The sequence below is a fragment of the Lepidochelys kempii genome, chromosome 23 (assembly GCF_965140285.1).
Source record: "Lepidochelys kempii isolate rLepKem1 chromosome 23, rLepKem1.hap1, whole genome shotgun sequence".
In the NCBI taxonomy this organism is placed as follows: domain Eukaryota; kingdom Metazoa; phylum Chordata; order Testudines; family Cheloniidae; genus Lepidochelys; species Lepidochelys kempii.
This window is the reverse complement of record NC_136402.1, coordinates 4,859,840-4,881,724: the sequence shown is the minus strand read 5'-3', so window position 1 is coordinate 4,881,724 and position 21,885 is coordinate 4,859,840. Positions and strand designations below refer to the sequence as shown.

At 42.5% G+C, this 21,885-nt stretch overlaps 1 protein-coding gene across 2 annotated transcripts in view; it reads left to right on the top strand.

Moving 5' to 3' along the window:
- Nucleotides 1–4,013: 4,013 nt before the first annotated feature.
- Nucleotides 4,014–21,885, top strand: part of ARHGAP35 (Rho GTPase activating protein 35) — a 109,022-nt gene continuing 91,150 nt past the window's right edge. The window contains exon 1 of one of the 2 annotated variants that reach the window (XM_073321928.2): nucleotides 4,014–4,247. The gene's annotated coding sequence lies outside the window, so the exon portion shown is untranslated. The remainder of the gene's footprint in view (nucleotides 4,248–21,885) is intronic. The other variant, XM_073321926.2, reaches the window with a different exon arrangement.

Here is a 21,885-nt window from a genome sequence, read left to right as displayed (position 1 = left end):
TCCTGCACCCCAATCCCTTGCCCCAGCCCACAGCCTGCATCCAGCACCCAAATTTCCTCCCAGAGCCCACTCTCCGCCCCCCCCCCCGCACCCCAACACCCTGCCCCAATCAAGGTACCTTTTTTAATTTTCATTTATTTCCCATTACTTATAATAGAGGAGGAGGATGAAGTAAAAAAGAATGAAAAACAGGGGGGAGAGAAGAGAGAATGTTGGGTCCCGAGGGGGCCCCCGACAATGAAGCTGTGCACAGGGCCCCACTAACTCGAAATCCACCACTGTCTTCACTGCTATAACATGGCTTGAAATTCTCAGATGAAAGATCAAGTGTGATTACTACCTAATATACCAGCTCCCTGCACGTGAGTCACAGCTACTGTCTTCGTTCCTGGGCTCCACTTTCAGCATTCACTCCGGAAACCTTTTGTTTATAGCTGAAATAATGATTACTCCTAACATACACAAACAAGTGTTAGGACACTGTAGCTTTTTCCAGGACCAGCTATTTAAAGAGACCAGCTCTAAGAATGGCTTTTTCTTCTCAACTAGAACGTCTTCCACCTTGAGGGTCAGGCATTGAATAGCTGCTTGGCCCTTTTCTCCCATCAGTCACTGCTTCCTCAACCAAGCCCACCTCCCGGATGAATGGACAAGATCTAATCCACAAGAGGCAACGCTGTGTTGCAGGACCCGTTTCCATAAACTTGGCCATTTCTTCTGCAGCCTCCTCCTCTCATCTGGACCAGGGCTGGCAGCTCGGACTCCCATTATAAATGAGGCAAATCCCACCTTTATTTTCCTTTAACTAGAGTAATAGAGACTTTTCCTTTCCTTTGCTCCCTGTAACCCACTCAACGCTACCAAACCTGAGGTCTAGCAACTTTTCTTCTCCCAGCCTGGAGAAATCATTAAGACCCACAGAGGAGTTAGCTGTCTAAATAATTTAGAACGTAAGAGTGGCCATATCAAGCCAGATCATGATCCATCTTGCCCAGTTTCTTGTCTCTGACAGTGTGCCGTACCAGAGTTTCAGGGGGAATGTACAGAATGGTAATTATGGAGCGATCCACCCATCTTCCTCTCCTGGCTTCTTGGCAGTCAGAGGGTTAGGGTCACCTCGAGCATGAGGTTGCGTTCCTGACCGTCTTGGCTAATAGCTACTGATGGACCTGTCCTCCATGAACATATCCAGTTCTTTTTTTAACATAGTTGTACTTTTGGCCAACCCAACATCCATTGGCAATGAGTTCCACAGGTTAGTTGTACATTGTGAAAAAGTATGTCCTCTTGTTTGTATTAAACATGTTGCCTATTAGTTTCTTTGGATGACCCCTAGTTTTTGTGTTGTAGGAAAGGATAAATATCACTTCTCTATCCACTTTCGCCACACTACTCATGATTTTGCAGACCTCATCATATCCCCCCTTTGTTATCTCTTTTCAAAGCTGATCAGCCCTAATCTTTTTAGTCTCTCCTCAAACGACCTTTGAAGATCTGGGCCCAGGGGTCCATCCAAGGGAACAACCTAAAGCCAGCATAACCTACTGGATAGGGTGATGGACCAGGAATCAAGAGTCACTTACTTTACCTCTGTTTCTTCTCCTATCCTTTGTCTGTCTTATCTGTTTAGATCTTAAATTCTTTGAGACAGGGAGTCTCTCACTATGGTTTGATCTACATATAGATTTTGTCCCAGTTTAACTGTGAGAAGAATGGAAGACTTGTTGTGATCGGTGCAATCTATATGAGGATCGATCAAGGTGAAGGTGATAACTATGTCTATTAATGACAGGTTTCAGAGTAGCAGCCATGTTAGTCTGTATTCACAAAAAGAAAAGGAGTACTTGTGGCACCTTAGAGACTAACCAATTTATTTGAGCATAAGCTTTTGTGAAGTGAGCTGTAGCTCACAAAAGCTTATGCTCAAATAAATTGGTCAGTCTCTAAGGTGCCACAAGTTCTCCTTTTCTTTTTATGTCTATTAAGGATGTGATTTTTTTTTTAAACTTTGTTGTTTCGGGTTGGGCATAAGCATCACCATTCATTCAGGGTGAATGTAAAGAAGTGCCTGGAATAATAGTAAAGGAGGACTTGTGGCACCTTAGAGACTAACCAATTTATTTGAGCATAAGCTTTCGTGAGCTACAGCTCACTTCATCGGATGCATGTGTCTCCGCCCAAAAGAAAAGGCAAATGCAAGTCTGCCTAGAAATGTGAGTGGCTTGATATCATTTGGTCTCCTGAGCCCCTGTCTGGTGCTTTCTCCAGTAGGCCACACTGCCTCCATCCTCCCCCCCCCCCCAGGTTCTGCTCTCTCTGGCGTCTCATTAATGTAAAACCTGCCCCAGTGCTAAATCTGGATCACACACACCTTTCCTGAGAGATGAGTCCTTCCTCAAATGAGCGGGGGGGAGGAGGTTCCCTCACCTGACAGGACTTGAAAGGGAAGGGAGAAAAAGGTGTAGGGCCAGATGCAAAAGCTCAGAGGTCTGCAGTGGGCTATTACAACCCATAGTGCTAGGGCAGGGGTTCTCAAACAAGGGGTCACGAGGTTATTATGGGGGGTTGTTGTGACCTGTCAGCCCCGGTGCATGCTGGAGCTGACAGCCCCTGCCCTTTGGAGCTGGATGGCTGGAGAGCAGGGGCTGCTGGCTGGGCACTCAGCTCTGAAGTCAGCACTGCCCCCAGCAGCAGCGCAGAAGTAAGGGTGGCGTGGTATGGGGGATGTTGTCACTTTTTTCTGGGGATTGTCACAGCCTGAAATATTTCCAAAGGGGGTCCCAGCAAAAAAAATTTGAGAAGCCCTGGATTATTGAGTGATCCATCCCGTTAGCCAGTCCCAGCTTCTGGCAGTCAGAGGTTTAGGAATACCCTGAGCATGGGGTTGTGTCCCTCACCATCTTGGCTAATAGCCATTGATGGACCTATGTTCCAGGAACTTATCTTATTATTTTTTTTAAACCACTTACACTTTTGGCCTTCACAACGTCCCCTGGCAATGAGTTCCACAGGTTTGCAGTGCGTTGAGTGAAGCACTTCCTTTTGTTTGTTTTAAACCTACTACCTGTTAATTTCATTGGGCGATCCCCTGGTTTGTATATTATATGAAAGGGTAAATAACACTTCCCTAGTCACTTTCTCCACACCATTCATGATTTTAGAGACCTCTATCATATCCCCCCTTAGTCGTCTCTTTTCTAAGTCGAACAGTCCCAGGCTTTTCAATCTCTTCTCACATGGAAGCTGTTCCATGCCCCCCTCGTAATTTTTGCTGTCCTCTGTAACTTTTTGAATTCTAATATATCTTTCTTGAGAGGGGGGTACCAGAACTGCACGCAGTAGTCAAGGTGTGGGCGTACCATGGCTTTATACAGTGGCATTATGAAATTTTCTGTTTCATAATCTAGCCCTTTCCTAATGGTTCCTAACATCCTATTAGTTTTTTTGACTGCCGCTGCACAGTGAGCCAAGGCTTTCAGAGAACTAGCCACGAGGACTCCGAGATTTCTTCCTTGAGTGGTTACACAGCTAATTCAGACCCCCTCATTGTGTATGTAGGGCTGGAATGATGTTTTCCATGGGACCCTAAGCTTGTGGCACGTGGGGTGGGGAGGCATGCGTGGGTGTGGGGGAGCGCGCGCGAGGTGTGCATAGGTGTGGGGGGTGTGCAGGGATGGAGTGGGGGGGCACGTGCGGGGTGTGCACGGGGGGGGGTGGGGGCAAGCGTGGGGGAACATGTGGGAGTCCTGGGCAATGGGCGAGAGGCGTGGGGCAGGCGCTGCGGTCACGCATGGGGCTAGAAGGGCGTGCGTGGAAGGGGGGGGGGGTCACGCGTGGGAGCGTGCCCGGGGCTGGAGGAGGGGTGTGGCCGCGCGTGGTGCAGCCAGCTCAGACCCGACGGCCCCCCCCCCCCCCGCGCGCGCGCGCGCGCACCTCAGGCTCCCTCGCGTCGCGCGCACGCCGACGCTCCTCGCGCTGCCGGAGCCCGCGGCCCCGCCCCCTGCCGCCCGCCCGCGCGCGCCCGCCCGCTCGCTCGCTCCCGCGGCGGCGGAGTCTGAGGGGAGGAGGAAGGAGTCGCGGCAGCCGCCGCCATTACAGGCCGAGCCCGCCCCGAGAGGGACTCGCGCCCCCCTCCCCCTCGCCGCCAGCCGCCGCCGCCAGTCCCCACCGCCGCCCGGGGAGAAACATGGCGCCGCCGCCGTCACCGCCCCCTCCCGCAGTCCCGGGCCGGACCTGCCGCCGCCAGGGTAGGTATCGCCCCCCCCCCCCCGCGCCGCCGGGAACAATGGGGCCGGGCCCCACCCCCTGCCGCGGCCTGAGGGGGGAGCCGCCCCCCCCCACCGTGGCATGTGGGGGGCGGCGTGGGGAGCGACCCCCCCCTTTCCTGGCATGGGGGGTGGGGAGGGATCCCACACCCACCCCGGCATGTGAGTGTGGGGGGAGCCTGGGGAGCGACCACCCCCCCCCACACACCGTGGCTTTGGGGGGGGGGTAGAGAACAGGGAATGATCCCCCCATCCTCACCCTGCCGTGGGGAGCGGCCCCTTCTCCTGGCATGGGGCGGGGGACGGGGAGAGTGACTCGCCCCCCTTTCCAGCCCCCTGGGGCCTGAGTGGGGAGGATGGAGCGTGGCTGTCCTCGTCTCTCAGGCCCCGGGAGTGGGGGAGGGGGAGGTCTCCTCCCCCCCCCCCCGGGTCATGGGGGCAGGCGGGCGGTGAACTGCCCGCCCGCCCCTCCACCTGGGCGCCTTGCGGCGCGGGGGGAGCGAGGAGCGGCCTCCTTCAGCCGCCGCCCCCCTGCTTAGAGTGGGGAAATGTGCCCTCGTGTCCTGACCCCCGACCAGGGGCCAGGAAGCAGCCTCCTAGCCCTCGTTGTGGCCCTCGGGGAGGGTTAAATGGGGGAGCCACCCAGGGCCAGGGAACATCGATCCTCTCACTTCCTTCTAGGTGGCTGTTGCGTCAGTCCCCACCCTCCTGCCAAGGGTTTTCTCCCATCCTTTTTCGCCTGTGTCAAGGGATAGCCCCCTCTCCTGTGCTAGCGGGAGGATGAGGAAGTATCTGTTTGCTGCCAGGGAATATTGTTCACTGTTCCCAGGGTTTTCTCCTAACGCCCCTTTACCTCACTCCTCCCATGTCCTAGGGTGGTCTGCTCGGTTCTCAGTGCCAGGAGATTTCAAGATCTGTCCCCCTCCTCAGGCACAGTGCTGCAGATTTTAGGCCTCGCCCTCTTTATCCTCTTTGCTTTGTGCTTTCTAGGGGAGGGGTTCAGAGTAAATTTACCCTCTCTCTTTCAATTATAAATAATTTCTCTGAGCTGGGGGAGGGGAAGGGAAGACCCTGCGTCCCCACAAAAAGAGACCTGATTTTTCCTCCCTTGGCTCCCAGTATCCCCATGCAGATGGAGAATTCTGATTTCCCAGTCGCTGGAATCTCTGGGTTTTGTGACTGGTACAGTAGAGACTCCCTCCTGTCATTTGCCATCACTGCCCCCTTCCTGTTCATGTGTCTCTTCAGGAGTTCATCTGAGAGCTTGGCCACCTTCGAGCTTCGAGCCACCCATAAAATAAGTTCTGTGGTGGGTTAGCGTATGCAGTTGAATGACAGGTGATGGGCACCAGTTTGTCATACCTTCTGTTCTACTAGCCACTGCCCACCATCTCCTATAGAACAAGGGGTCTATCCAGTCCGAGGGCAAAATTTGAGGATCAGAGAGTCCCAGTTGTCTCAGTGAGCTTGTAGCATCCACAGTTAATTGGGAAGCATCAGGCACTAGCTGGTAAAGTGGGGCAGTTGTCCCAAAGGGGATTGGAAACTACAGCTTTAAATGCTTCTCTACATTAAAATAGAATAAATTGACTTTCTTGGAGGGTCATCTCTCTTTATCTGTCCGTTCAGTGCAGACATATATATCCATTTTAGCACATCCTTTGAGGGGTATCAAGCTGAATATGTTTGTAATAACCCTTCCCATAATCAGTTACTAAGGTCCGGTCCTGCTCATATTGAAGTCAACTGGAAACTTATTGACTTCTGTGGCAGCACGATTGGACCACAGCTGTGAGGGAGCAGTTGTGTGAAGGGCTAGCAAGATTACACTGATCAACATTTGTTTTATCATCTCTTACTTAGATTAGAAATCAAATCGTGTATGTGTGTATATAATCCTGTGTATCACTGATACATAGTCATGGAATAAAAACATTCCTGTGTGATGTAAATCAAAATAACTTCAGTGATCAATAGGACAGTCATGAGTTTTTAATTGTAAATGGTGTCAAGGAACATTTAGCAAAGACTGTGAGACAGAAAACACAGTTTCTTTTAGCCAGTTAATTATAATCAGGAAGTTAATATGATCTGCAGTTTCTAAAAGGCCCTTTAGTTTCATTTGCACTCTAGAGCAGAGTTGTGCACCATTTTTTGTCTCAGGAATTCAGGTTTATTCTCTTAAAGTGTGAGTCTGTGAGGTCTGAAAATATAGCTAAGTGTGGCTTTCCGGAGTGTGGCAGTAAATATTTTCTTAGCATGGTGAACTAAAGGTTTGGACGTGTTTTTTTTTTGTTTTTTTTTTACCATCATTCACATTCTTATTTGAAAAAGAAATATTTGTGTATGTTCTTGTGCTTCATTTACATAACAGAATGAACAGACAGATTTACTAGGGAGCTGATTTTTTCCCCTACTTGCTTGAGCTGATAACTGATTTTGTAAAGACTGTGGGATGCTGTGAGCTGACATTGAGGGAGGGAATTCAAAGCAAATGATACATTTATATCTGCTTTTGTTCATGTATTGATGGCTTCAAGAATCTGTGGTGGTAACATTTTCTGTGATACGTGTGCCCGTTGGTGTAAGGTGGTGTGTTTTCTGCATAGATTCTGCATTTCTCATCGCTGGAACCCCTTTAGTAGAGGTAAAGCTGGGTTAGTGAGGACATTCTTATCCAAGGAGTAGGTGATGAAGGTGTGTTCCTAACCATTATTTCTGTGAAAGGAGCTGGGAATTACCAGACCTCTTTGAAAGGCAGCAATAGCCATGTTGATAATTTCTGGTTTTCCTGAATTGTAAAGCTGTTTAGTGTCACATTCTGATTTAGAGTTACTTTTATTTTTTCCAGTCTAGCTTGGACCTCACTTTGTAACACCCAAAGTGCTCAACTCCCAAAGGTGGTGTTGGATAATGAAGAGGGTGGCAGTTTATGTACAATACTGAATGTAAAGTTTTTGTTTTTAATCTGTGTTTTGGTTGCACAGTTCTTGTTTGCATTGAACAGGTGAAATAAAGCACAAACATGCCCTGTTTCGTTTTTTTAAGTTATTCAAATGGAAATTAATTCATATTTGGGGGGGGAGGGGAAATCCACACTTTTTTGCCTTTGTAATTAAGACTACACATTTTTAAAAAAGACTTAACTTTTCATGCTGAGTCATTGTTGACCCAGTGCTCCAATAGCAAAGATCTGAATGAATGGCTTGAATTACTGCAATTTGTTTCTATATCAATATTCCTGAAAGTGCACAGCCCTCCCTACTTTTTAATGATTATATTCGGAATGTTCATTCTGGAGTTTTGCACGGTTATTATGGAAGATATCTTTTACATTTCACTTGTTCTTCTGTAAACTTAACAGCTTTCTGTTTCTTGATTATGGAGGGTGGTGGGATTATTGTCAACATTAACGTATTCTCTTGAGCTGTGTGTTAACAGAATTATTGCTTAAAATACTGTGCTCTTCCCATTCTGTTTTCTCCACATGCTACCTTTTGTTAAATTTGGATTCCTTTTCTCTAAATTATCAAGAAATGTTAAAACTACAACTGGCCCTGTTTACCCTAGGATTTTAAAATGTGTTATCTATAACATTTTGAAAACACAGCTTTTTCCTTGTGTATGTCTGGCCTTGGAGACTGCATTTGTGGTGTTGGGTGCACTCCATGGTAGGAGCTTGTAGTATTAGTTTTTTTTTCTCAGTGGAAAGCGCAGTGTCTATCCGGGAGGAAGGCATGGGGAGCTGAGTACAAGGGGAGATAATTTTTGGTAGCCAGAAGACAACACGTTGGACTTCAGACAACCAATCCGAGCACCAGGTTGAACTGCATTTTGAATACATGGCCACTATCCCAAAATACAAGTTGCCATATTGATGCAATCTTTATTTGGACTCTTCAGCAAAGTGAATATAGTGTATTCGGCAAGCATCAGGTCTCTGTGCAACAAAGAAGAGAATAAAATGAGGAGTACTTGTGGCTCCTTAGAGACTAACAAATTTATTTGGGCATAAGCTTTTGTTTCCACTGCATGCATCCGATGAAGTGGGTTTTAGCCCACAAAAGCTTATGCCCAAATAAATTTGTTAGTCTCTAGGGTGCCACAAGTACTCCTCGGTTTTTTTGTGCTGATACAGACTAACACGGCTACCACTCTGAAAGAGAAGAATGAATGTCCCGTCATATGCTCATACCCTGCATTCTAAAAGGCCTAAATGTTTTCCTGCTACGGTTAGTGGCTTGTTTCATATTATAAATTTTTCTGAACAGGCTGTAGTAATTTTTTTAATTTAAGACCTTCCAAAATCTTTTTCTTTAGATAAGCAGTAAACCTCTCTAATCACTTGACAGTGTTCCTTTAAATATGAAGGATTATTTCTCCCTTTGGGGAAACTGCAGTCATTTTACAGCATCAAAGTTACAGAGATACGCTGTACAGTCCACAATATACACCATATCCTGAGTTATGTACTTTGAAAATTAGTCTAACTGATGTATAAGTTGACCATGACCAAAAACAATAAGTTTCTTTGTTGCATATTAAAGCAGCATGTTGGAATTGTATTGATTGATTTTTAAATTTTGTTGTAATGACCCTCTAAGAAAACCTTTAAAATCCCAGTTTTTCCTTCTCCATGGAAGGTCAATGATGTATAGTTTCATAATCTATTGGAACCTCTGCATGTACTGACACATGGCAGCTGTGTGAGTGATCACACTTTACAGGAATAAAATGAGAAAAATCATTACCATTAATTGCCATAGGCAATTAAAAAGACCTCTTTTGGTAATTGTTTACAAATGAAAGTGGATAATATGTTACATATGAGATTATTAGACTACCCTCAATGATTCCTAAATCAGGATTTTTAGACAAATAGGGGCTTTTATATCTAGGTAGTGATTTTATGCAGGATAAGATACCTAAATGGACTAGTGATAATTGGCATTTTAATCTGGCCAGATAGAGTTTGGAATGGATGCTTGCTTAGACGGTTGGTGGACTGCTGGCTGATGCTGCTATTGTGATGTAATTTTTAATGGCCTGGATTCATTGATTTATTTCTTTAGCCTGCTGACTGATGTGAGATTCAAGCACTGATTAGTCAGTAAAAGAATGCAAATGAACCCATTTGATAAATGTAAAAAAAAAAAAACTGCTGTGAGGACTCGCAGTGGGCCTGTGAAATTGGCATTTGCCCAGTAAACAGTCATTGAATACAAATGCTTGGAAGGTGGTGGGTTTAGCTCCAGTGGCCAGTGAATTTGAGGTCTGCATGACTGAGGTTAGTGTCTTTGTCTTGTTTATGCCCAGATCAGTTTGCAGTGTGACATGGTGATGTTTACCTTTTTCATATGTAATAGTTTGGAGTTTTATACAACAGTGTCCTCTGGGTTCTAATTCAAGGTCTTACTTCTAGTGGCATATGGTACTGGAATGAGAAAAGTGTTGTAATAAATATGCTTACAGAACAGTATATGTTATTACTTGTACTTTGATTCTTGTGTTTGTTTTTCTCTGTCCTGATTTTTTTTTTAAATTAGTTTCTCCTGATCTGGATTATCCAAATTTTTGGTGGTTTCAGTTTTTTGAGTCCATTGGAAGTTGTTGAAAATAAACTAAAATCTGATTTTTTTTTTGGCCTACCACAATCCAGAGTGCTTGTTATCAAATATGATGGTGCACATCTAGTGCCCTTGGTTATGCTATCACAGTTGCTTTTTTTTATTTCCCCCCCCACACACTCCCCGAGGTGTAGTGTGTGGAAATATGTGCCTATGGATTTGTGAGGAAGATTAAGACCATAATCCAATCAAATGGCCTTAATCTCTGATATTTTGGTAAAGTACTCTTTTTAGCCTTCGGGGTCATCCACATTCTTGATGAAACCATGATGATTCTTCATTTCCCCTTCTTTTATTGCTGCTGTCTCTTGGCCCTGCATCTCAGTTTCCATCTTTCTGCAGATGGCAGGATAGGATGACTACCGCTGTGCCCCCCCCCCAAATCCATCAGTGCTGCTCAATTGGCTGGAGGGGTCACCCAGGAGCAGTCTGCTGCCTCTGAAGTGCTTCCAGCATTTGTCTCTCACATAGCAGTGCAAAGCTGTTTTATTAGATCTTTGAGCCAGCCGTACTTATTTCTGACCCTTACCTGTCGCTTTTTTGCTGCTACCCTCTTAATCTTGATGACAAATTTTCCAAGTGTTTTCTTAAGAGTTTTTTAATATCCTTTTGAATCCTCATCTGATTAGGATGAAATTTTAATATCAGTTTTGTCTGTCGACTATTGAGTACATTGGCATTTGTTCTTCGTAGTTGTAATGTGCCCTAATTTTAGTTATTTGTGAAAGGGTGTGGACAAAATGTGGTGACAGGAGATTGGAAGGAGTAAGGCTGTAATGGAACAGTTCACTAAAGATCTAACACCCTGGAATATTGCTCTTGATGCTGCTAGATCTAGTTTTTATTCTCATTTTTATATCTTTTTTTTGGGGGGGGGGTGCGGTGGGGGGTTAGTGTTACATTTCTATTTGCAAACAAAAGCCCTGCCTTCACATTCGTCTACTGTGATTGGCTTTGACTGCAGTCTGACATTTCACTCTTGATTATTAGAGAATTTTTCTCTTTCCTAATGAATGTATTCGAGGGGCACCATGCATTCAGTAACTTGTCCCTTGGATCCCTGCTCTTTTAAACTCGTTAAGGATTTTCACATTTAATTGGTACCTGGTACTCATATTCTTCTTTTATCTTGCCTTTCAAAAGATTGTTATACTTTTAAAGAAATTTTCCTTGCAGTCTGGGATTTCTAATTTTAGGACAGTGTCACCCAGGCTTTTCTTAGCTAATCAGTCACTGGTCCATTTATCTCAATTCCTTTGATGTGTCTAGTGTGATTTTAGAGCGGGCCTATAGTAGTGAAGCTGCGTTCGTCCACAGAGTTAATGCTCTTACATGGCTGTGGTTTCAGGGTAGGCTGTAGTAATGAAGCTGCGTTCCTCCTCTCTGCTAATGCTCTTACATGCACCGATAACAGGGCTGTATCTATAATTTCTTTTGGATATTTCAGAAGCCTTTGATATGCTGCTTTGACCATGACACTATGTCAGCTTGCCTTGAATCCTATGTGCTGGTTACTGAGGATGCATCAGTGTGATCTAATATATAGGGGATAACAGGCAGTCTGGTAGCAGACTGAGGTGAAGCTCATCATCTTGGTAAAAATAGCAGACTGTTGTTTGAATTAAATAGTATATCAGGGTACAGGGGAAACTTACAAACTACTCATCTACCCAAGTATCAGGAAAACCAGTAAGTTGACTACCAAAAGTTGCTGCTTGGCAGGATATACTAGACTTTTGAGCTATGAACCTGGGATCTGTTCTGCCTTGTAATTTTATTTCTAACAATATTTTCAACGTATTCAGGTTTTAATTGTCCTCTTACAGATAACTGCTGGGGCCTTCTGCATTCTCTTTCACTTTATTTCTATGTACTATTCTGTAACCCTTGCCTGTATTTCAGTTTACATGTTGCTGTGCATTTAGTTCAAATCTGTGGTTCTAATAATGCTATGCCTGTTTTCCTGTTGTCCTCAGACATGCGTAGAAATGTGAAAATTGCTCATTTCCAGTATAATGGTTGTGCTGTTTCAAGGTCTTGCCATTAGTTCTGGAAACACCTCTTCCTATTGACAGTAACATTTTCGTGTCTTGGTCTCTTTACAAGATTCCTGTCTTCAGTAAACCCTTCCCACTTTGTATCTGAGTGTACCTTCGTCTTGGAAGCAGAGCTAGAATATATTGTCCTCTGTTGAAGCTGTGACCCAGACACATGCACTGGTGTATCTTTCATTATTGATTATCAGGTAAATGGTCTAAAATTTGAAATGATACTGTTCTGTCCCACGCATATCAGGAGGTGTATTTGAACTAAAATAGCTTATTTTAGGACTTGCTTTGCCATGCTGACCCCATTAACTTGTGCCTTCAGACTTTCTTTGCTAGAGCGGAGAAATGGGTCTCTTGGGTCCCTGACTATCTTTCTGCCATGAGATGCACAGAATAGTTACAGTTGCTAGTTCATTTTTATCATCTGTCCCAGGAGTGATCTTGAACTCTTATTCTAGTTGCAGGTAGAGGGGGAGAATGTGCTTTTTTTCTTCTGTAAGGGCTACTTGCCTTCCAAATACTTCCATTCACTTCAACAGGAGTTGGATCAGGCCCTAAGCTGTTAACACACAGAGTCTAATTCTGCTCCCTGCATACAGCGCTTTTGTTAGAATCCAGGGGAGTTCCACTTGCTGATGAATTGCAGAATAGGGTAGGATCCGCAATAATTTGCTAAATATAATGCTTTTTCTTTCAAGGTGAGAGAGAGCTATCACTTAAGGAGATAGAGGGTGTACCTATGGGTGGATGGCCAGATCAGATGCTGGGGACACCAGGTGATCTTCATGGTGACACCTTTCCCACAATTTCCCATAGCAGAACAGTAATACTTATTATGCTTTCATCTGTGCACTGACACACACTCCTTTTGAATATTAAAAGGGAAGTAACCTAGACAACCCTAGATATTACACTGGAAAAAAGGAACCAGATATATCAAAATCTGTGCCTCTTCGTTTGATTATTTTATTTGTTAACCTTTGGAGTCTATTATATTTTTGAGCAAATATTAGACTATTGAATGCTTTAGGACAAATTAGATTGTCAGCTTGCTACGACTGAATCTCTGATGTTCATGTTGTAGAAGTATAAACATGTCATGGTAAACAGTAGATGTTTCAATAGTTTTTTCAATAGATGTTATAGTAAGGTATTTATCTGTTAAATTAATATTCGAGTAATGCAGGTAGTATCCTGTAGGTATTCTGACCTTACTTTGCTATAAAAGATGCTAGCTTTTAGGTCCCACAAAAACAGTCACAACAAGATAACTTAATACTAAGAGAGCCTGCAAATGCCAATGAATTAAAAGTATTTGTTAAATTAACCTCTTTCCCTCTCTCCCTTTTGGACTTCTGGGTGTATAACGGTAAACAGAACATGTGTTCTGATAGGCAGTAGTGTCCAGTGACGAGCTCATGTTCTGGATAACATCCCTTTCTAGACAGATGCTAAACTGGAGTTGAGGACATCAGTCAAGTGGTGTAAACAAATTATCTGCTTCTGTGTACATAGCTTGTTGGTGTCAGATTTGAAATGCCTGCATTTCTTGGAGACATAGTTTTGAATTCCATCAGGGGTGACTGTTTAGCTTCCCATATGTGTTTTGGGTTGGGTTCTTTTTTGTGAAACCTGAATAACTAAGGTCCCATCAGTACTGGTGGACGTTAGACTTTTTTTGGACTTTTTTTTGTAAGAGATGGGGTTGCCTCTGCCTTTTCTCCCTCTACTTCCAAATGTTGCTTTGTGTTGTGTGCACCTACTGGCTGCTGCTCTACACCACAAGGTGACTGTTTCAGTGCTGTTCATATATTTTTTAAAGGACTTTGGGATCTGTCAGGTTGAAAGGTGCTACGGAGAGGTTTCTCAAACATTTACAGAGTGGCATGTATTTTAATAACATGTTTTCCTTCTCATTCACAGTCAAGCAGACCACTTCCCTTATGATTCAGGGTCACTTACTATCTCTGTAGAAAATTCAACAATTTTTTACATAAAACAAATTAGAAAAGTGATTAATACATTTTTAGATTTTTTTTAATGAGATTTAGAATTTGAAATGAGGAAGAGAGGGCAACACAGGCTGACCGCCAACTCTTCAAGGGCTACCAATGGTCTGTGTGCCATAGTTTGGAAACCTGTGCACTGTGGAATAATGTAGTATGGCTGTAAATGTGTTTTAAAGACCAGTATACTATGTAAGTTCCAAAGTCTCTTAGAAGGTTCTACTGAACTTTGATTTACTTTCTAATATTCCCAGAACCTCACTCAAAATCTTATTTAATTGATGTTCCCACAGATATAGCCTAAAATGAGCATGTGATCTGTAGTTCAGAAGTTGGTATCTCTCATGGTGGCAGCGGAAAAAACAGTCAATGGTGGACAGATACATGGAGTTATTGAAGTTATCCTTCTATTTTGGACACAATGTAATCTCTGGTGTGGCTTAGCAGGCTTTTTAATTTTGTTTTCTTGATCTTCATGTGGAATTGATATGTTAGGGTAAGTGTTCCTGTAGGCCTTGATTGGCGCAGAATTACACACACAATAGAGCAGCTCAGTGATGTACAAGACAAAATAAATCTACTAATAAAATTGTATATATCACTACTAAGTGTTCCCAAGTCCGAAGAGCAGCTTTTTTAGAGGTAAAGTTTGTCTGTCCTGTTAAGTTTTAAGTAAGGATTCTTTTCTTGTGTATTGATCTGTGGGAATTTCAGTGACTAACAAAAACAGTACTCCAGATGTGTAGCAAATGGTGGTTAAATGTTGAAAGTGGCAGGTATGGTTATGGAGACTTCACACTTACTGGTGAAAAATATGGAATGTGCAAAGTCAAACTTTGCTTCCATTTGAAATAAGTGTTTCTGCTTTCTTTCGAGCACTGTGAACAAACAGTAATCCCAAGGATTTGTATAAATTATCAGTAGGATAGTTGAGAGAAAAGGGATTCTCTCTCTCCTTCAGTGTTGAGTTCCTGGATTTATTCAGCCTCCAAGTTGGGGCAGGGACTGTAGAAGACTTACAGGGAGTGCACATCCACAGTGAGGATGATTACCCTGATTTTGGCTGAACAGCAGTGTGCTGTGTACTGTTCAGAGCATGGTGGGAATTCCATCTGTTTACTGTCCGAGACTTCATCGCTCTCGTGCAACCAGATGCCTTTCTTGGCCACATGCACTCTAGAAAGTCAAATTCTGCTGTCTTTGACTGGTAGAGATCTGGAGTTACCCATAACTTTGGTGATGTTACTCTGAATTTACATTGGACAGAATTTTGTTCTATCAGTTTGGGACCTCCATTGTATTTTCTCCTCTAAAACAAGTCTGAATTTACCTAAGCTAAATAGACGATAGAAGCAACTGAATGGTTTCAGACATTTGAAAAGAAGTTGGAACACTTATCATAAATCTATATCTAAGTTTTGTGGATAGCTCATAATGTGATGAGAGCTGGGGGCAGGGTTAAAAGTGGTTTGTTCATAAACTATAGGGTTCTAATGACATCCCCCCACCTCTGGAGGGAGATATAGTTACAATCTTAACACTCAGATTTTTTCGTTTGGGAATTCTTTACATAGAAATTTTTGTCTAATGTTAAAGTGAGGTGTTACAAAAGCCATGGCTTAAAGTAACACTTTTGTTTACACTGTGTAATGAGCATTGTCGCTCTTCTTCCTTATAATTTAAGGTGAATCAGGCTAGATTCAAATGCATCCCTATAAGAGATGAAGTAGGGTCTTTTCATGTAGCTGGTATAATTTGAAGTTTAATTTCTACAGTGAGTTTCTCTAAAAAGATTAACTGGCACTGAGAGGAGAGAAAGAATGGCTTTGAGGAGAAGGGGGGATGACGATAGGGTTCAGAAACATCAGAGCAGAACATGAGTTTTGCTGTACAATGGTTTGCTTAAGTGTCCATAAGCCAGTCTGGAAGTCACAACCCAGATATGGTCAGGCTGTCAACTGGTATAATGGGAATTTCTGCATTATTTTACAAGCATCTATCTCTGGATCTTTGATACTAAAGTATAGTAACATTAGCAGATAAACTAATTTTGAGCTGCCACTTTTCAGTTTTGGTTTTGGGAAGCCCATTTTTATAAAACCTCTCATTTAAATAGATGCTGTGATTAAAGTTGAGCTAAATGAGCAAATAGACTGAGGTGAGAAATGGGTGGTAATTCCATTAAGCTTTAATTTTCTACTGCCGCATGTTCCCTTCCCTTAAAACCTCCATCTACCTTTAACATAAGCCATATCTCCACTGGGACTGAAACTTAGTTAACTATGTTTAACTCAGGTCCAACTAAATTGGTATTTAACACAGTATGACTGCCCAGCATGGATGAGGCTAAATTATTAGTATGACACTGTTTTCTTTTTTAAAAAACGTGATTCTTATGCAGTTTTGCCTCATCCTTGCTGACTTATGAAAGCATGTTAGGAAATAGTTTGTTGAATTTTGCTTTAAACTTGAGTCATAGGTAGGAATCTTAAATCCAGTTTAAGGGAATATAGATAATGGAAAAGTTTCTAAGCTGAAACCAAATTAAAAAGTTTAAAATGCTTTTCTTCATTTTTGGTGAAATGGCAATACCAGAAGAGGGATACCACCCTCATAATGGAGAACTTCATGCTTAATCCTGAGAAGTAACTTGTTGGTTTGTGTTCTGAATCATTAGGTTCGAAATCCCTTATGCATTTTTAGAACACCTTGTGCCTGTAGGATACTCTAGTTACCCCAAACCCAGGGTAAACAAATCTGGAGGTGAAATAGCCGTTTTATTCCCTTCATCGTTCAAATGCAGGTACATCTCACTTGAATCAAAATTCATGGAGCACATTCACTTATTCTGTGAGTCCAAGAAGCAACACTAACTTGAGCTTTCTGCTAGTCTGTAAACTTACAGACATCAAAGGCTTCCAAGAGGAGCTGATAGAGTGGTGAGTTTCACAAGACTCATTGTCCTGAGAGACTTCAGCATCAATATGGACACTCCCTCTGATATAAGTCCCAAAACTCCAGTCTGAACACTGCACCCTGGGTGTTTCTAAGATACTTCTGCAACTCCCACCTGCGGTTGGCCATATTCTGGATGGGATTCTCAGGTTGCATGTGGACGTAAGAAATGCAGTAGTAATTGTGTGTTGCTGGTCAGACCACTTTCTCCTCTATGTGGAAATAAACTCTCACTGCTGCAGTGAAAGAAGAAATTACTACCACTGTCTTTCCCTGAAAGCTTTTGGCTCCCCCAGTTTCAAAAACTTTCTTATGGAAAACACCCAACCAAGTGTCTAAGGAGTAGAAACTTAGTGAGACAGCACAACTCTTCCTTTACTACTTTTATAGACTTTAGCACTGAAGCCCCTTTCCCACTCTACTGCCCACACGTATTGTCAGGGTTCTCAGGTGGCAAAGTAGGAAGGAAGAAAACTTGTGCATCAGTGTCAGAAAAAATAGTCTGATACAGACACCAGACACACGGAATTTCCACAAGTCCATGCTGTTGTCAGAAAGGAAACAGAGAGCTCGCATCTCTTCTGCTTTTGAAGCAGTAAAGTCTTGTCCTGTGGAGCTTTGCTGGATGATAAATTGCTTTGTAAACTCATGCTGCCACCACTCTTACCCTAGAATGTGGCATCTGCCTTTGCGAGGAATTGTTTCACAGAGGAGATCACCCGTATGTGGGATGGGTAAGAAGTAAAAGCCGAAAGCAGGCCCAGAAATACAAGAATTTGACCCATTCACATGAAGTAGGCATGGAATCATTACAGCCGCAATGTGAGACTCTGCGTCCTTCCCTTTCTGGATGGTAAAGCTAAAACATGTAGTTGTCTGACCAGTATTAAAGAAAACATGCTTGATGCTAAAGTCTTCACAAACTACAGTCAGAGGCTGCCTTCTCTTTTCTAAGAGAGAGTGTGTGTGTGTGTGTGTTTGGCAAAACCTTGAGAACCCCACAAGGCTCAGTCTTCTTACCCAGATTGTTCAACGTCTGTGTAAAGCTGAGAGTTGGTGAAATAAATTAGGTTGAAGTGCCAGCAATTCACGTCAAAACTAGTCTCTGCATCTTTTTTGCAAATAGTCCCATCTCCCAGCCTTGTGAATGACTAGCCAAAATCTTTTTAGGGTGAGGAGCAGCTTGTTAAAGTTGACCCCTGCCAGATAGATGATGCTGCTAGGGAAAGGTAGTCACTTTGAAGAACTTGCCTCATAACAACCCCCGCTATAGATGTTCTCCGATTGAGGGTATGTCTACACTGCAGGAAAAAAACAAGAACAGAGAGTCTGTGCCCTCAACTGACTTGAGCTTGCGCTGTGAGGCTAAAAATAGCAGTGTGGATGTTCCTACTAAGGCTGGAGCCAGGGGTTTGAGACCCTTGTAAGGTTTCAGAGTCTGGGCTCCAGCTGGAGCGGTAATGTCTACACTGCTTTTTTTGGCCCTGTAGTGCGAGTCCAAGTCAGTTGACCTGGGCTCTGAAACTCTCTACTGCAGGAGAGTGGGTTTCAGTGTAGACCTACCCTAAGTCACTTCATATCCATGGGATCTTTTTGGATTCTTGAATGTAACCAAATGGCCAAATATTCATAGAAGCAAAAAATTTCCATTTCCATTTCTGATTGCGTACAAGGTTGCTCCCTATGCTATCAGAAATCAATCTGTTCTGTGGTCCATGTGTTTGTATAACCTCCAGGGTTGGTTATTACAACTCATATCTAGAAATGAAGCTCTGTGCTCTTAGAGCTTTTTAAAAATTAGTACAAGACACAGTAGCCCTCCTATTGTAATGTGTTTACAATTTTCTGTAAACTCATCATCAAGCCCTCCATGGGATTGGCCCAAGCTATTTGTGAGATCTCTACTCCCTTCACAAGAACACCCACAAGAATGATATGTCACTGCAGTAATGAAACTATCAGCCAATCTGGAGAGGCTTGAGGGTATGGGAGACAGAATTTTCACAGGAGTTTTACCTGTGCTATGGAGCTCTTGCAAGTGATAACAATGACCAGAGAACTGGCCACTCGGACATAATTGCAAAATTCATGTCTTCAGTTAAGCTTTCCTTCAGTTTTCTCATACCTATGCATACAACGCGCTGATTCATGCAAACCTAAACAAGCAGAAAAACTCCAAACGAAATCTATAAACTAATCAAGCTACTTTTGCTTGCATTGTTTCTGTACTTAGCTCTTTGAGAGTTGCTTAGTTGCCACAGAGATGGGGACAATGCATTGTTGTTAACTGTTTTGCATATAGCATAAATGTCCAAAGCTTTTGTGAATCCTGATATACTCTTGGCCAATGTCTTGTGGCCTGGGATTACTGAGTGTTTTTTTTTAAATCCTTTTATCAGTTTCAAATTTGTTACGTTATAACTCTGTTTGGTATCCCCTTGTTCTTGTATTAGGAGTGTAAATGGAGCGTGTGAAAAGCCTGTTAATCGTTCGTTATTTTTTAAGAAGTGCTAAGATACAATTTTCAAAAGCACGAAAGCTCTATGAGAGCTAAGCAAGATTTAAGCTCCTCAGTGCATGTCACTTTTGAAAATGGGACAAAGTCAGGCTCTTTAAAAAATGTTACCCCATATCTTTATATCTTTTGCTTACAGAAGTCTTTCTCTTCTGTTAATCACTTTTTGTGATCACTCTCTGGACCTGTTCAGTTTCTGCTGAGTTCTTTTTGGAACAGGTGACCATAACTGAACGCAGTATGCAAGCCGAGGGAGTACCATTTGATTTATATAATGCAGTTATACATCAAGTATTCTCCATTTCTTAACAGAACTTAACCTCTTGTTTGGTTTGTAACCATTGAGACTATGTTATGTCCTATTCCCTTCCCCATCCTGTAGTCTCAAGGAAACCCTGATTCTCTAAAGTGAAATGTAACCCTGATAACTGAATACAAACTCCAGAAGTACTTGGGTGTTACTGTGATGGATATGTTAGCAATACCTAGCTTGGAGTAAATGTAATGTGTGCAAATGTCTTTCATGTTGTGTAGTTTTTAATGTGGAACATAAGTGACAATTACAAGTTGGGGGTTGACCTCTGGGAGGGGCACTGACATACTTGTTTTTTACATTAATGCAAAACATACCCTTCTAGTGACATAGGATACTGTTGAAATGAATCTCCTGCCTGAAAGTTTTGTTAGCTTTAGTGGCTTCTACCTTAAATATATTGCATCTAGTGGATTGTTTTCTTACAGCCTAAATATTTGTTGCCTGTGCTGATGAAAGCTTCAGAAGATTCTTTTTGTATGAAAGAAAATGTCTCTAGCCACTTGTCAATTGCTCAGTTCCTGTTCCTGCTAGCAGAGCTTTTCAGTAGCTCAGCTATTAAATTTATGGCTGTCGGTTCAGTAGCTAAAACCTGGTCATTATCTATGTGATTATAGTTGCAGGGGTCTTAAGTAATCATTAGGAACAATAGACTTACCTGTCTCCTTGAGGAACATCTTTGTCCTGTGAACAAACTGGTGGAGGTGCAGCTTCCAGATTGAGAGAGACTGCTTAACTAGAGCCTGTTTTCTTCCATTCAGAGAGTTTTAATGACCCAGCCAGGGGAGGAGTCCAGGCTGCTTGGCTGTTGACTGAGTATTCCACCATCTGAGCTGTGAGATATTATATGGCACTTAGATATCACAGTGATAGGGTCCTTAGAAATGTCTGAGATAGCTAGCTAGTAGCAGAATACCTCAAATTATTTGCTGTTGCTGTGACTTCTAAATGTTTAGGGCATGATTCTGCCACTCTTACAGTACCTTACCCTGCAATTAGTCCCATTAGAGTCAGTGGGACACCTTGCAGTTAAATATTACTCAAAATGACTAAAAGTGGCAGAATGGGCTCTTCATTTTAAGTGTTCAGCTTGCTTGTTAGTATGTTTTGAAGTAGAAATCAGGGCTTCTGTTATCAGTTGCAAACAGCAGGTTCACTTACAATTTTTTTTTTTTTTTTCCAAAAGTCTAGAGTAAAGAATCTGAGTCTGTTGTGCAATCTGACATTTTATTTGGCAGCCATGTAGATGCAGACTCTTCAATAACAAGGTCATTTCTGAAGAATATTTAGTGGCTGAAAATTTGGGATGTTCTTGTTTGGTAATGCATATAGTTTTACAGCAGCTTTGTTTAAAATGTAACTTTTGGTCTGTAATGGAAACAAAATTCTAATTTACTGTTACATTAGATTGCAACACTGGACTTAGTGTGACTAGAGACTGGAACACTGCAAAGCTCTAGCTATTTGTACATTTTTAGATGCTGCTCATTGGAAGGTGTTTTTGTTTGTTTGTTGAGTTTTAGGGGAAAGCTTGATAGTTAAATGTATTTAATCCACTTAATGACAGGCCGGAATCCTTATATCCCTCCCCTTGTTTTCATAGCTCTGGAATGTGGACAGATGACTTCCAAAGTTCAGGTAATAATTTATAATGATGCTGCTAGCATGACTTATCAGGGTTTAACTTTTTTTAAAAAAATCCCTCAATATATGAGAATGGAAAACAAGATATGAAGTTTCAGTGTTTTCAAAGCACTTAATCAAGGTGACTTAACTGGTTCAAAAGCAGAACCAAGGTGAATTATTCATTCCTTAATGCTATGTTAATTTTAGGGTTCTTTTAATTTAAAACAATCACTTTGTTCAAAGGCAGCTAGGTTTATAGTTAGATTTTATATCTTCTATACAAATTAAAACAGTATTAACTGAGTAGGTGTTGGGTGAAGTTCTGGTATTGGTGAAAGCCCCATTGCCTTGGTCATTAAAAATTATACTGCACAAAGTATTCTAGGTAATAGTCTTGTATGGGCCAGAGAGTGTGGGGCGAACAAGAGTCAATCTAGATGACTTAAGAGGTTTCTTTTATCTTTTTATTTCTATAATACTCATAACTGCCAAAAATATAATGAAGGTACTGTTCATTCATATCTGATAAT